The sequence below is a fragment of the Anneissia japonica genome, unplaced genomic scaffold, assembly GCF_011630105.1.
Source record: "Anneissia japonica isolate Jap-2015-1 unplaced genomic scaffold, ASM1163010v1 scaffold287712_len2945570_cov188, whole genome shotgun sequence".
NCBI classification, from domain to species: Eukaryota; Metazoa; Echinodermata; class Crinoidea; order Comatulida; family Comatulidae; genus Anneissia; species Anneissia japonica.
Window position 1 is genome coordinate 1,047,239 of NW_022704401.1, and position 11,177 is coordinate 1,058,415.

General features: G+C 35.0%; 1 protein-coding gene across 1 annotated transcript in view; it reads left to right on the top strand.

Annotated features, from left to right (window-relative positions):
- The first annotated feature begins 3,735 nt into the window (after positions 1-3,735).
- Positions 3,736-11,177, top strand: part of LOC117104607 (mitogen-activated protein kinase kinase kinase 13-A-like) — a 38,517-nt gene continuing 31,075 nt past the window's right edge. The window contains exon 1 of the mRNA XM_033245454.1: positions 3,736-3,908. The gene's annotated coding sequence lies outside the window, so the exon portion shown is untranslated. The remainder of the gene's footprint in view (positions 3,909-11,177) is intronic.

The window sequence follows — 11,177 nt, forward strand, 5'->3', positions numbered from 1 at the left end:
GATTCTAGGAATTCAAAGGGGCCCGGGAGGGAGGAACTTTCACAGATGGAGGAACTTTCACAGATGGAGGATGTCCACCTCAGCTCCGCCATGGTTGGGGCTGAGTTAAGAAATTTGTGATTATGGCACCTGTATGGCCGGAAATTGCACTCTCAGACTTAAAATTTGAATATAGTTTTCTTCATATCTCCATAAAAAGAAAATTTAACAATATAGGCCCCTACCCTACCGTACCACTGATTTCCGAATAAAGCCGAAGTCGAGATTGCTTCCACGATCTCAATGAATTATTTATCATGAGGGGTATCCTTGATATCGGTATTTCCTGACGAAACCTTCACCTTTCCCTCAATGGATAAAAATTACCCTTATAGTATCCCGGAAATGATACTCAAACTGTGGCAGGTTCAGGAAGTCGAAATAAAGGAGACCCAGCGATGGTCTTGCGCAAATGGAGTGTCCACCCACCTTAGCCTTCTTCATCTGACAGGACAGTGAGGCTTATCGAGAAAACATCACCCTATGTAGTCAAGAAGGGCATGCTCCCGCGAAATTTTTGTTTTGTATAAGCTCGAAAATAACCTCTAAAGCATTTTGGGCGATCACCTATTCCTTTTTCTTTCTTTCTTTCTTTCTTTCTTTCTTTCTTTCTTTCTTTTTTTTTTTTTTTTTTTTTTAACTTTCCTAAAATGGGAAAGGGCGGCCGACCGGCCCGCACCTTCTAAATCCGCCCCTATTCTCTGTCCATGTTTCCATTTAGTATCATATAGGCCTACCGATATCAAGAGTGTTTCGTTGTCTGAACAGCGAAACTATAGCATTCATGCCCAGCCAGTAACGACTACTTTTTTTCAACCTCTATAGGGGCCACCTCCTGGAAATGCCACGAAATAGAAATTTACGCTAAAATAGTTAAAAATCATTGCATTCTCCCTTTATTTTGTCAGCTAAAACCATCGTTTAATCCTCAACTTAACCATTGCACCCTCTCCATCTTCTCCCATGTCACGACCTGATCCGCCCCAGTTGTTTGACCATTGAGGTACCATAGTATACAGTTAACGCTACAATTATTGGAGACCAATAAAGGTGCACCTTTGAGGCCTGAAAATTAGGGTCACTGTCTCCGGGTTCGGTCTCCAATTAGAGGGGTTAGCTGTGTGTTAAAAGATTGTTATAGAAAAAGTGGTCTCGAATTAGGCCTAGGGAGGTATCGGAATTAGAGGAGTCTCAAATTGGAGGGTGCACTTACAGAAGATTTGATGGGGGTCATTATCAGTACCCCAATGTGTGTGTGGAAAATATGTCTGGCCTAATTTCACCGGTCAATTGTTCTGGTTCTGGAGTGTAAAGCCAATCTAATAAGGACTCCAAATGTGTAGGAATTAAAATCAGGAGTAGAATTAATGTCGACTGATAGCCAGCCAATCAATATGTTACATTCCTGAATATAGGATCAAATAATAGGGAACAACATGAATGTTATCGTTATGGGGTACCGGTACCCTAAGTGATATTATAAAGCATTAATTAAGTATAGGCCCAATTAAAATAGCCTATTAAAAGGAAATATTGAGAAAATAAATGTCAATTATGGGACAGCACAATGGTGGCGCCAGGTGGGGAGGGGATGGGGGAAAGAGGAATTTTCCCTCAACCCTCGTTGGACAGGCTTGGACCTCCAATACCACGGGTCGTCGGATCAAAAATAATAATTCCCCAGAAAAATTTTCTTTCCCTCCAGTTTCCCCCCACCCCCCACAAAAGAAGAAAAACGCAATTATCTGGAAGAAAAAAAACCAACTTGTGTATATTTTCTACATTGAAGTAAAAATCGATTAAACAAGCCTCTGAAACCCCTAAATTGTCATATTTTTTCAGGGTTCTACGTCCCCTGGACCACTTTCGAAACATTTTAATCGTCGGAGACATTAACCCCCACCCCGAAATTGTACCTTTCCTCTCACTTGCCATCGCCGCCGCAAGATTTCAGACACCGGCACTGCACTAAGAAAAAAGGCACGCACACTCCTGTCTCTTATACACATCTAGATGTGTAGGCGCCAGGTGGGGAGGGGATGGGGGAAAGAGGAATTTTCCCTCAACCCTCGTTGGACAGGCTTGGACCTCCAATACCCCGGGTCGTCGGATCAAAAATAATAATTCCCCAGAAAATTTTCTTTCCCTCCAGTTTCCCCCCACCCCCCACAAAAGAAGAAAAACGCAATTATCTGGAAGAAAAAAAACCAACTTGTGTATATTTTCTACGTTGTAGTAAAAATCGATTAAATAAGCCTCTGAAACCCCTAAATTGTCATATTTTTTCAGGGTTCTACGCCCCCTGGACCACTTTCGAAACATTTTAATCGTCGGAGACATTAACCCCCACCCCGAAATTGTACCTTTCCTCTCACTTGCCATCGCCGCCGCAAGATTTCAGACACCGGCACTGCACTAAGAAAAAAGGCACGCACACTCTCCCCGTGAACTCTACCAGGGATTTTTATTCTGGGAACCTGACCGAGGCTACAGTCTGCCCCTTATCGGAACCCCTGTCTGACCCCTTGTAATTCATTCCTTTATTACTTTGATATTATTTTTTATATTTTGCAGTAAAATTTCTGTAAATAAGAGAAAACGATTTTCGTTCGATCCGTTTCTGGTTGTAATAAACTTACATTTTTCTTTTTTTTTTATAAGAACCAGAAATTTTTTTTTGCCGATTTCGGGCACAAAATGTTCTTATTTAGTTATTATTTTTACATACTTTTCAAAATTAATTATTATTGTAGGCCTACAACAGTATAATTACTGTACTTCATTAAAAAAGGATATTACATAGTCAAAGCTACAGTAAGTAAGGTATAAAATTTGCTGTTTTTTATTTCATTAAAAAAAAAACTCACTCGACATTATAACTTAGCTTCAATTTGTTTTTATTTTGTTCTTAATTTTTAAGCGATTTCAGTCTCAGTGTTCTTATAAATGTGTTCTTCTATATATATGAAAAAGTGTTTTGATCATCTGTTTTAAAACAGCCAAATCCACAGGCACTCTACCAGGCAATCTAATCATTTTCATCACCTATTGCTCGTACTGCTCTTAGAAAATGTGGAACTCTCTTCCCTCTCATAAAAAAATAATGCCCTCACTATCAATATCTTGAAACTTCACATGAAAATATCATTGCTTTAATAAAGTCTTTTTTTGCTTGCTTAACGGGTCTAATTTGTATTAAGCTTGCTTCTTTAGTACTCGCCACTCATATTTTGTTTTGTATTTCATGGAATGAATTGAGTAAATAAATTAAATATAATTGAATATAAATATATAAAATATATAATTGATGTGCTATGAAACATTTTTAATTGACTTTTTTTTAAAGTAGGCCGACATCTTAAAATGCATTTTTTTTTATGGTGATCGGAATATTATGGACCAAAAATAATTAAACAAATCAATGTTCTAAATTTTAACACCAGGAAGAAGAAATAGTGCTACTTTATACTATAACTATTTCTCCGAACTCCCGATCTCTTCCAATCTCAACGTTTAAAAATTGACTCTATCGTCATTTCTATTTTAAAGTACATCACGTGTCTGCTGTTACCTCTATTGTTTTCACCCCACTGTAATATATCCGAACGTACAGTAACGTATTCAAAAGGCGTTTTAATTCTTGTGTTGGAATTATACGCAGAGGGGGTATGTCTATTAACAGTACGTCATTCATTGAAACCAACAAAATAATGGCAGACTCTAAGTACGTAATCCAGTGAGTCGAGTTTCGTGATCGCGAGTGAATCGCTGGACAGCTAGGTCATGTACCTCCGATGAAACCTTTTTAGACGCAAGAAAACAATGGGATTTTAAATTATCAACCCCCGCTGATGTTGTGACAAATTCAGGTAGTACATTTACTTATTAAAATAATAATTTGATTGACCACATCTGGAATTGGTTTCCAAGTATTACTAGACTCACTAGTAGGCTACACTACTACCGTAGGCTAGGCTAGTTTTGATTATCCTAAGTGTCATATGACGTCACTCATTATGTTTTTATTATCAACAACAGTGTATCACAAGTTAATCCCTTTTCAGAATTTAGAAAGGTTTAGATCGCTTTTGGTTTACATACAAGGCCATACAATAGATGGGGTATAGGTGCAGGGCTTCTGTCATGGATTGGTATGCAGGAAAGACTGGGCCCAGGGGAACACTCTCAGTTAAAAATATTTTATTTGCATGGAGGATCTGGCAATTGTCACAGCTAACTACTGTTTAATGATTACATTAATAAAAACATATTTGGCATATCTCCATTCTTGGCTCTAATTACATTAATATTATATTATTCATTTTTTATAGAATTTGGAATAGGCCTATGTAGAAATAGAAGGCCTATGTCCACCATGACTAAAAATATTTTAGGCCTCGTTGGGAAAATATGGAGCCAGGACCTTTCGATTTCAACTTACAAGGTACAATGACATTACATAAAGTCATCTTCACATCTTTCGGATGGACTTGGGCCAACTTTATGCTGTGGACGAGAGGGTAGAAGAAAGTGAACCCTTCTTTATCAGACGTCTCCTGAAAGTCGGCTTGCGATGGGTAACATCACACACAGCAGAGTAATGGAATGAGAGATGTTAGGAAAGCTAATTTTAACCAGATCACCTTGAAGTGATTTTTTTTCAGCTTGGAACTCCAAACAAAAAAAAACAAAAAAAACAAAACAATCTACTATACATTGATTTTGTCTGAGATAATTTTAGTATAAACATGAAATTACATTTTACGCTGTGGATATTGTTCTGATGATTTAACACAAATTCAAAATGTTGATCGGTGGCTGGCAATACTATACAAATGAAATCAAAGCCCAGGAAAATATTTGAATAAAAAAATTAAACAACAAAATCAATATGCAAGCCAATGAGTAGCAAAAGCAGCAAAATTTATACTGATGAAAAATTTATGTGTACATAAAAAATAGTAAATTAAAACATTAAAAAATATAAATCACTTTTATACTAGATACATGCTGACTATGCATTTATTTAAGAAATTGATTATATAGAAGTTGTTCAATATTGTTTCTTGCATCTACAAAATAGATTTGATTAAAAATACTAACAGTTCTCAATGTTTTTTGTTTTGTATGATATTCATGATTTAGTTTTGTTTTAATTTTTTGGGGGTTGTTTTGCCTTCCTGTTGTTGGCAAGAATAGCTAGTGTTTTCTGTCCAATACATTGACTAAGTAATACAGCAATAAATCTGCTGTAGGCAGAGTAGTTGACGTCATGAAAACTACAACCATAGCAACACCATGAATTATTCATTGTTATCCATATATGGTCATTTGCAATCTATTGCTTGAGGTTTGTCAATAATCGTTGAAGTGGAACCAGTTTATTCGCATACTAAGTAGCAGAGAGAACGTTGGAACGTTTCTCATTTCTGCATAGCAATCCATAATTGTTAGTATTTGTGGTACTCTGTATTTGTATAGCATCTTGAATACAACTGTATTGTGTGATGCTCTCTTCAAGGACAGCATAATTTTAATTCTGTAATGAGATGCACGTTCCTTTGTCTACCTCTGTCATTTATTTAAAGTAGGTTTTGACAGCAAGGTTGAATGCCACATGTGTGTAGGCGTACTAGATTTTGAGGATATACTGTATACCTAAAAAATTGTACCATATTGTTAGAAAATTTATTTCTAAGGATAATAACAATTACGTTTTTAAAGTTATTTTCATAAATATTTTAATATAGGTATATAAATAAATTATATATTGTTAATTTTAACTTGATTTAATCTCAACACATGATGTTTTTATTATTTTTTAACAACTGATTATTTTAATTAGAGTATTTAATTCAATAATTTTATTAATGAATTATCTGTACATAATAGTGAGTACAGTACTGTACTTGTAAATAAAAATGTTTATTTACAAATAAATGTACAGTACTGTATTGTAACTTATACAAGTATAGTATCTATAAAAACTTATATTCTTGCATAATTTTATTTATTTTATTACAATTATTTATTTAAGCAAAATTCTTGAACCTTTTGGGCTTCTGAATGAGAAAACAAAATCAAGAATGAACTGAGTTTAAGTAGGCCTACTTTTAATGACCAGTAGATTCCAAATTTGATGTGATACCTAAACCAGGATATAATGTCAGATATATTTTGCCTTCTACCAGTGGCATATCTATAGAGGTTTGTGGGGATGCATGCCCCCATATTCATCCAGAAATGCATGAGCATCCCCAGAGGCCCCTACTGGAAATTTTTGAAGAAAAAAAAATATGCTTGATGAGTAGTTAAAAATCACCTTGTTTTACCAGCTAGCACCCCCTCCCCCAATTATGTGTCCTATCATCAGTCTCCCATTTCAAAACTGGCTTCCATCAGACATGAAAAACTTGGATGATTTGTTTAATCTGAAACATAATCATCCAATCTGATAAAACTATGTCTGACAGATGAATATCTGATAGAATAATATCTAGAAAAATGAAATATATACATGGATTGATGTGGAAATTCTATACCAGGTAATATTTGTTGTGATTATATCAAGATTACTCTGAACGTAAATTCTTGGAACTAAAACTGTTTCATACATTATACATGGAAGCATTTTAATGTTGAGATGTGATTTTTTTTTCTTTTTTTGCACATAACGTTCAGATAAACCCCAGGGATGAAAATTTACACTACCTGCTCAGATGTTTTCTATACTTGTACTTAAAAACATTAGGAACATATTGTGCCTCTTTTAACAAATGTGTACAAGTTCATTTATAATCGAGATGTGGTAACAGCGTTGGTGTGAAGTGTTAGTGGAAGACCTTGAATAGTGTATCTCGCTGAATATTCAACATGCTTGGTAATGCATCAGCGATGATGCTCCCTAAGAATGAGGTAAACGTGACAACCTGTAGTGGCAGCTATTAATATTTTCAAGCATGCATAATTATGCTACCGAATGTATTACTGTACACGCATAATACTATTACGGATGATGAACTTTCTGGTTAATTATACAAAATTCATTTTTGGATTTGGTTCTGCATCTGGATTGGTGATGGAATCAGATGAGGAAATTATCTTGGAATCTTTCATTTATTGAAAAAGTGTTGTATTCTTATAATATTAAAATTTTTTTATTATTTGTCATGTCTTAAATTAATAAATTATAATCTACCTTAATTAGCTTTTGACAGATGTTACATCATTATATATTTTTTAAAAATTCTCTAACGTCAGTGTCCATCCATTGACATTAGTACAGTACCTGATGATAGTCACATCAAACAGTAACTAGACCACAGGTGGGCAAAGTGAGGCCCCCGGCCACATGCGGACCAACAACAATTTTTGTTGCGGGCCGTGACAATCTAATGTCTACCTTCTTTTGGCTAGAAAACCCCTTGTTTTTTTGACGCAACGGCTCCAATCATCTGTAAAAAGTAATATTAAAGCTGAGCATGAAGTGGTAAAAAAAAAATCAGTGTATGGAGGTTTTTTTTTAATGCTACAGTTAAGTACACCCCTCAGTATTTAATCAACTTTGGCCCTCCAACCCATTTTTATGCCCACCTCCCAAACTAAAGTCTGTAGGCTCATGGTAGATTGTTGGTAAATTCTCTGTCTCTTTGAGGGTGCACAACACCATATTTTCTGATGTTTTGACTTTCGTGTCAAACAGAGGACTTCCAGGAACAGTAAACTCCCTAGTGACACGTCTGGCACACAACAACAACAAAATAATGCTTTCTAAACTTGCATAATAATGATTGGCCTGATTACAAGGAATTTCCAATAACCTTAAACTTAAATGTACATTGTAGGCAGTATTGCAACTCATGTCATTGGTGCCAATCAATGTCAGACTGCCAATTATCAATCAAATATTGTGTGTGGTCTGATGATAGATGTAACCACAACTCACTGGCATACTGTGCACAGCCCCAAGATGAGAGTTCGTAGCATGGAAACAAACCCTGTGAACATGCCAAGAAGGTTTCCACTTTCAATACCATAAGCAAGACACCTGAATTGGCACGTGGGTAGATGAGGATAATGATGGTGGTAATGATGATGAATGAAGATGGTGTTGAGAATACTTTATAATACCGATGATGTAAAGTCGGGTACCCAATTTGCACGATGGTCGTTGGCCGACGCAAATTCTATGAAGAGCACAACGTGACGACACGCGCAACAGATCGTTTTTAATGACAATCAGCAGATGGTGTTGCGTCATCTATCGTACAATAGTGATGAAATTGTAGAAGAAAAATAATGATGTAGCAGTGTATCTACTATCTAAAGTGTTTGGGACTGGGAGACACAAACCTTCAGAACAAGTTTTCACTCCCACTAAAAGTTTCTGAGCAAAAGAATTACAGTACACTCGCATACATAAATATCTCCTCATTTCACATTATTTCCCTAGCTAGAGCATTGCACGTTATTACATCACATCCAATTATCCCTAGATATACCAATGTATAATGATAGGCTTACCTGTATTGCAAATGATGAAGATGACCATATTTTCCCCAGGATGTTACGTATTTTGATCAAAATGCAGCATTAATCCTCAGAGTTCAGATTCAGGTTAACTTTCATATAATAATGCTATATTGTACGTCATGAAAATATATTCTCTAGATACCTAGAGAAATAATTTTGTACACAGATAATAGATAATAAAATATTCAAACAAATAATGCTATAACTTACTTTGAAAACAAGAAGGCTACTGATTAACAAAACAGGAAACCTAAACAAAGTGTGAATTTGAATATTAAATCTCTCATCTTATAATATATATTTAATTAAAAGAAAAAAATATGAATTGTAGTATAGAATTATCTGTTTCGTTGAACCAATTTGAGAAGAATATGAATATTATATACATTTATATTCTCTCTGTTTAGCACTGTTTTATTGAATCCTCCTCAATCAATTAAACAGCGTCCTTTCACATGTTCGTCTTCTATTTTAGTATGCTATTTTAATGCGTGCATCATTTTCTGGAGAAGAATATTAAAAGTTGTTACACAGTGATTTAGAAATCATTGACATATGGCTGTCATTTAGTTTTATGGCTTTTTAGAAGCCGTTTTCAGATATTAGAATTTTACTAGTGTCGTTAGCAACCTACTTCTTCATTGTTAATACTATTGTGTATTTTGTTTGTAGCTTATTTTTTAATTGTATTATCAGAATTTCTGAGTTTCATTTGTGATGAATTATCTTTTGGAATTGGGTCTCACAAAAGTATTTAAAAACTATATATATTTAGCATTTATAAAGACATGTATTGTTGGATAAAATTAGATATAATTTGAAGGTGTGTATTGTGTTACTGAGTGCTGCTGTTCTGAATGTAAACGACAATTAAAAAAGCTCTAAAATTATAGTTAATCTTATTAGTTTGTTTCATACCGTGTCTCTGAGGACAACATTCAATTTCTTAGAATTTTTTTACTCTGCAGCTGACTTGCATAAACTGTACTTTTCTTGGTGATAAAAGCTGGCAGTGATTGTCAGAGGTCGTTAAGGAATTATAACATGATTGCTAATATTTGTGGTTGGCTTTTAGTACTGGTAACACCAGAGGGTGTACTCGTCAGATCTGTTGACACTGTAGGCATTGTGATGTAGGGTTATGGAAGGGTTGGATATAGCCGCTGGATTCTCGGAAAGTTGAGAGGCAGGAGGCTGGTATAGGGCAGGTGGCCAGGAAATATCGTATAACATAATTGGCAGATAATTAAATCTAAAAAAAAACCAGAGGATATGGGAAAAGTAATTCTAGCAACAGAAAATTTAAAAAAAGCTATGTTGTCGCTGACAGTCTTTTTGAATGATAAAAGAAAAAAAGAGGCCCCAGATTTTCTCTTTTTTAAAATGAGAAACATGAGATTTTTTTTGGTTTGGCACTACAATTGCTATTGGTAGACACTGCTTGTTAATTGATTGACAGTTCAAAACAGGTATTTTTATGCACTGGTGGTAGAGAACATACCAATAAATACTATTATCTTTGTTATCTTTATATCAATATCTTTAAAGAGATTAGTCTCCAGTTTGGTATGTAACTTCATATCTATTATAATTAGGGTAGGCCTACTCTACTACATACAGTAGTGTTCCAGTCAAGGTGAAAACGTGAACAAAAAGTTGCACAAAAAGATGAGAAAGATTGCTTTGTACATATCACTCTTAATTGGGTTAACTAATTTTACCTGAATAAGGTCAACAAATACATTTCTACTTAGTACAGTTATAAATTGGTGTTCTTTAGAGGTAGGAGATGGGTCAAGCGTTATTAAGCAGTATTTACCAATAGCAACTATACAGGTATTGTTCACCTCTGGCTGTTAACCTTATGTCCAAGGCCAGCTTCCAGAAAAGAGTGTTGTTGAAGGAAAAGTTATTTTGTAATGGCAAGGTCAATGAGATTTTTTATCTTCACTAGTCTTTGGGCGTTCATAACAAAACATTTCAGCTCCTTAATTAATATTGATTGTAGGTCGGTTCATTATTCCACCTCTTTGATGTACCTGCTATTTGTAAACACTTCAATATTCAGGTACTTGAAAACTCTATTCTTGCCTTCCAGTCAAGATCAAATCTTTGATTACAAACAGAATTGTGTAATTGTTCAAACATTTAATTAAGCATTTAAAATCAGTATTGTGTCTTAAATGAGATAAAAAGTAGTAAAAGCCTCACAAAGAAGATATTGACATTGTACATAATATTGTCGTGTCTCATTTTTACCTAGGACCTTTGTCTACCGTTAAAAAAATTAAAATCAAATCGCTATTTTTTTTGTCTTTTCGTATAAATACTGTTTATTTTAAAAATAAAAATAAATCTACATCATCCTTTTGGCTGATAATTAAATTGTTAATAAAATATCCTGAAAATTATAGAGAAATAATTTCCTAAAAATGGAGAGATACTTTTTAGTCTGGTTTCCATTTTCTACACCGCTGTCGTTATAATGTTTCCTCCGTAAGGTCGCTACAAGTGCAGGAGTCAAGCCAAGGAGTTGTGGTTTGAATTGATATGTGTAGCAGCGGTGGCGCCAGCGGGGGTGGGCATCCTCCGCCCCCCCCCCCCAA